We start from the raw sequence: 5,615 nt of genomic DNA, 5'->3' as shown, positions 1-5,615 counted from the left end.
AGATCTATATAGAGGGTTCAGGACCTCCTTCCTCCTGCTGGAGATCCCTCTAGTGATAATAAAGATCTATATAGAGGGATCAGGACCTCCTTCCTCCTGCTGGGGACCCCTCTAGTGATAATAAAGATCTATATAGAGGAATCAGGACCTCGTTCCCCTGCTGGAGATGCATCTCAGAATTATCTTATAAGCACCCCAAAACGTTTTCTTCTAGCGTTCTAGCAAAACATGCCGTGACCCGGATTCGAACCAGGGTTGCTGCGGCCACAACGCAGAGTACTAACCACTATACGATCACGGCACTTTTGACTGTGATAATAAAGATCTATATAGAGGAATCAGGACCTCGTTCCCCTGCTGGAGATGCATCTCAGAATTATCTTATAAGCACCCCAAAACGTTTTCTTCTAGCGTTCTAGCAAAACATGCCGTGACCCGGATTCGAACCAGGGTTGCTGCGGCCACAACGCAGAGTACTAACCACTATACGATCACGGCACTTTTGACGAGCCAGGTAGGAGTCGAACCTACAATCTTCTGATCCGTAGTCAGACGCGTTATCCATTGCGCCACTGGCCCTGCTGCTTGATTTTGTGCGGGGGGCCGGCAGGCACACTGCAAACATTGTGCAGCACAGCGGCCATGCTGCTCTGCCTGCCGCCCCCCACGCACGTAACCCAAAGAGATGCAACCTGAGGCAACAGCCTCATTATAGGGACGGCCCTGTTTGGGGGGGGGGTGATGTCACAATAAAAGTAATTTGTCAGGGTGGGATACATGTGTGAGGAGTCTTTCACTATCTCATTGGATGCATTATAGAGCCAAGGGGGCTGAACCTTCACTGAGCAACTTCATCTTCCTATGCAAAGTCATGTGACTATTCAGGCTTCCATTGCTCATCATCAGGCACATTGTTTGTTAAGCACAACAAGCTTTATTGGCACTAGACCAAGTCCCTCAAACACGTCCTTTTCAGGCACCGCCATTTTGCCGACAATAGGAGCTTGGTCGTAGAGCAACTCCTATGAGTAAAGTGTTATTAAACCCTCGGGTGTTTTTGCATATACACGGAGTGGCCGGATTATTATATACACTGAGTGGCCGGTTTATTATATACACCGAGTGGCCGGATTATTATATACACCGAGTGGCCGGATTATTATATACACTGAGTGGCCGGATTATTATATACACCGAGTGGCCGGATTATTATATACACCGAGTGGCCGGATTATTATGACCACCTGACGTTAGTAGGCCAATTATCTATAATTTGGTGCTGAAGTTGCTAGAGGGCCAGACCATTATAAATAGGGAAGCAGGTTGGTTACCACGACAGTAGAAGTGATTGGGAAGATTCGGGGAAACAACGCGATGTAACAGCCTTGGAACGCGGGATGATTGTTGGCGCTCGGAGCCATGGAGCGAGTATCAGCAAAACAGCAGAATGCGTTACATGTTCAAGAGCAGCTCATTGTTAAAGTGTTTAAAGACCGGACTGTCAGCCGAAAATCTGGGTGTGAACGTGCGAATTGTGGCCGTCAGCGACTAGTCAATGTCAGGGCAGAAGGGGGAGGGGCAAGACTGGTACAAGACAACAGAAGGGCGACAGCGCCGTGTCAGATCCCTCCCATCACCTTTCATCATCTCGTGGAGTCACCAGGCGGCCCAACAAAGTACTGATGGGGGGGGGGTCATAATAATCTGGCCACTCAGTGTATATAAGGCTGGCAATCAGTAGAAATATGCAAAAACGTAAAAAAAAACAAAAAACGCTTTAAACTCACCCGTGTTTTCCCCGCGCGCTCCCGTCCGAAAATCTGATAATTCTCGGACGGCCGCAAAGCCTCTTGGGGCGGGCGCATGCGCAGTTCAGATGGTCGGCGGGGAGACGAGGAGAGACGCAAGGTAAGTCTATGGACGCCGTGCACCCGCATGCAGACACCGCAGGACAGGAAGTGCCGGCAAGGACAGAGGAGTCAGCGCCGGATCGGAGACCCGTCGCACCGCTGGAGTGACAGATGAAAAGGAAAGAAGAAGAAGATCGGATTAAGAGACATCGTTTAGGGTAAGTGCTGACACTAACATTGGGGGGAGGGGGAAAAAATTAGACTTTTATGTCACTTTAAGACCATATTGCGTGAAACGGGTCAGCGATGTGCAGGCTGGATTTTCACATGTTTGGTGCAGAGGAGGCGAATCCCGGACGGCCGAACAGCCTGGTCCCCTGGAGCAGTATACCGTATTTGCCGGCGTATAAGACGACCCCCCTAATTTTCCACTTAAAACATAGGTTTTGGCCTATACTCGTCGTATAAGACTACCCCACTTCCGAGGCAACACCATTTAAAAACATCAGGGATGGATGTGTGGTAATACTGTATGTACGGTAGCTTCGGCGACATACAGTATACCGCGCTGAGCCAATCACGGCGAGCGATGTATTCTATTAATGAATACAAAGCCTGCTCGGATTGGCAGGGGTTGTGTACATCGCTCGCCGTGATTGGCTCAGCGCGGTATACTGTATGTAGCCATGTACATACAATATTACCGCACATCCAGCGGGCTGACAGATTAGGGATGTTCGTTTTGGGCCACTTTGGCCCAAAACAAACTAAAGGTTCACATTGTATACCCGGCGTATAAGACGACCCCCGATTTTCGGGGGATGTTTTTAAGTAAAAAAAGTCGTCTTATACGCCGGCAAATACAGTAGTTTTTATCAGTGTTCCTGTCTGAGGACTAGTATGCCGTGCAGAGGTAAGAAACGTTAGCTCTGATTGGAAGATTCTCGTACACATCATGAATAATTATTAGTACAATTCCATATACATTGAACAATGGTGAAATGACTTTTATTTCTAGACATGTGCACTGCTAAAAAATTCGTTTCGTTTTAAATTCGGATTTGTGTTATTTCGTTTTTTGGGATTCGGGTGTGAAAGTCAATTCGGATTCGGAATTCGGAGGAAATTCGGTAGCGGTAGGTCGAACATTCGTTTCGTTTTCGTTTCTTATTCGTTTCGTTCGTTCGTGACATTTGAGGGGGAAAAAATATTTTTCTCCTTCTCTAATGTCACTTTGCTCCAACGAACGAAACGAATAAGAAACGAACGTTCGAACTACCGCTACCGAATTTCGGAAATGGAAATTCGGATTCGCTTGCATTCGTTATGTCTGTAATTCGGAATTCGGATACATCCGAATGTCTGAATTTCCGAAAATTCGTCCGAATTTCGATTCGGAACGAAACGAATCGCACATGTCTATTTATTTCCACAGTGGAGAAAATAGTGACAAATGATAAAGACGTCGCTACGAATCCAGACAGTGATCGCGTGCTGTGAGGAGAATGTACATTTTTGTAACTTTTTGCAGTTATTTTGTTTCTTATGACCAGCGTGACAATACAACGTTTTTATCGCCTTTATTCAGACGCATCTTGTGAAATAACAAGTCGCCGGTCATTGCTCATCCACCATCCGCTCATCAAGTCTGATCCACGTCTCCAACCCAGAGGATCGTCTCCAAGTCCTGAAAGTCGTTATATGTGTGTGGATGTAACAGACCATTGGATGAAGACATGCCACACGCTACAGGCGGTATCCGTCACTCAGCCGCAACTGGGAGGGTCACATTTCTGGGGAAGTCTTCAGAGGAGATGGTTCAGTGGTCAGCAGATGTCCCTACAAAGAGAACACAGAGCCAGAACCTCGCAGCTTGGCCTGCACAACGTTCGGAGGCCGCTGACACCATTGAATGGCAGCAACGTGCTCTAAGACTCTGTGGAGCACCAAGCACGGCACAATGCGTTTTGAACGGCACCCCAAGGCATCTCTATACACCCAGCACCCAGCATGCTGATTTACTAAACTAGTAATAATAATAATTAATAATAATTAATTAATAATATTAATAATAATAATAAAAACACAAAAAATTGTGTAAATATTTACGTAAATTATCCAATTGGGCAAAAAGCGAAATTCCCGTTTATCACACGACTGGACAATTGAAGTGAGCGCTGTCACAATTTATTGTGTGAAGATTCTTAACTCCTTTAGTAAATCAGCCCAAATGTCTGTGACCGTGATGATGATGGTAGTACAAAACGTGATGAGACCCCAGTGTGCTGAGATGAAGGATGACACCGAGCGACACTAAGGACTCATTCAGACAGGTACGCATGTCCGTAAATAGACCCAACCTTGGAAGGGACAGGTGCCGCGTGTGATCGCATCCAGGTCCATGTGTCTGCACACCGCCTGCATATTCCCATATGGAAGAACGGGCTGCTGGGTGCGGTTACAGGCAGCACCTGTCCCTTCTGGGGACTGCACACTGTACAGACGTGAGGAGGAAGATGAAATATACAGCACCCATGGAACTCAGGAATCAGGGACCACCGTGATCCTAAAATACTTGTGTTTGATGGACTGCGGAGGTGTATCCCAAACCTGCCCCCCATTCAAAACAACAGCTGTTGATATCCAGCCATCTAGTATGCAGATTGTTAAAGTAAAGTGATTGTTTTTGTTTGTTTTTCATCTTATTTTACATTTTTTTAATACATTTTATCAGTTTTTTTTGCTCTCTGAACACACACACACAAAAAATGTATGACAAAGGATTCGCACTGTGGTATAGCTAAAGGGACGGCGCAGCTGTAGAGCTCCCTCGGTTTGATTGAAGCGCCGTCTGATAAGGGAGAAGTCTCCTCTGTGCTGGTCATTGAGTTCTATAAAAGGGGATTCTTTCACCACAGCTGAAAAGTGATCGTGCTACTAATCTAAAAAAGGGGGCTAGGGCGCCACCTGCTGGTTAGAAAGAAGACTTCGCCCTCATTCACACGGGAATCGGCCCACAGGTACAGCTCCGTGCTGCGTGCACGACCGTACCGAGCAGCTCCCGGGAAGGACAGGCGCTGCGTGTGATAGGTACACAGCCCCTGTCCTTCTCTATGGGAGTATGCGGCCGTACGCCTCCCTACGCTCACCCGCCCTCATGTCCGTGCAGGTGCGGGTGTCCGTACTCGTACTAGATTCTGTCTGCGTCCGAGCCGGGACACCCGCACCCATATGGGGCCGGCACTTGAGTTGAGCATAGGGAGGCGTACGGCCGCGTAGTCCCATAGAGAAGGACAGGGGGCTGCGTACTAATGACACGCAGCACCTGTCCTTCCCGGGAGCTGCCAGATACGGCGGTGCACGCAGCACGGAGCAGTACATGCCGGCAGATTCCAGTGTGAATGAGGCCTAAAGGAGATTCTTTCACCACAGCTGAAAAGTGATCGTGCTAATAATCTAAGAAGGAGACTAGGGCGCCACCTGCTGGCTAGATAGAAGACTTCATGTTATGGGAAATAGTGAACATTTCGCTATAAAGAAGGCTAAGGTTTTTCCCCATAGTTCTCCTTAGGGTAACGGGAAGACACAAACTAGCGTCCTCCCGTCACCCTAGGCTCAGTATATAGAGAGCTACAGCTCATAGTATACTGAGACGCCGCAGCTGAAGCGGATCCCGACAATTGTGCCGGGATCCGCCCAGCTGCGTGAGTGACAGCTGGCTCTGCCTATCTAGAGGCAGAGCCAGCTGTACCCGCCCCCTCCCCC

General features: G+C 48.0%; 3 non-coding genes across 3 annotated transcripts; all 3 read right to left on the bottom strand.

Moving 5' to 3' along the window:
* Positions 1 to 229: 229 nt before the first annotated feature.
* TRNAH-GUG lies at positions 230 to 301 on the bottom strand. The gene has a single exon. It is a non-coding gene; the product is annotated as a tRNA-His (tRNA).
* A 125-nt stretch (positions 302 to 426) lies between these two features.
* TRNAH-GUG lies at positions 427 to 498 on the bottom strand. Its single transcript has one exon. It is a non-coding gene; the product is annotated as a tRNA-His (tRNA).
* Positions 499 to 506: 8 nt separating this feature from the next.
* Positions 507 to 579, bottom strand: TRNAR-ACG. The gene has a single exon. It is a non-coding gene; the product is annotated as a tRNA-Arg (tRNA).
* Between the last annotated feature and the right edge of the window lie 5,036 nt (positions 580 to 5,615).

The sequence above is a fragment of the Nanorana parkeri genome, unplaced genomic scaffold (assembly GCF_000935625.1).
Source record: "Nanorana parkeri isolate BGI_ZX_2015 unplaced genomic scaffold, ASM93562v1 scaffold2005, whole genome shotgun sequence".
NCBI classification, from domain to species: domain Eukaryota; kingdom Metazoa; phylum Chordata; class Amphibia; order Anura; family Dicroglossidae; genus Nanorana; species Nanorana parkeri.
Note: the sequence above shows the minus strand (reverse complement) of the source record. Positions and strands in the feature narration are given on the sequence as shown.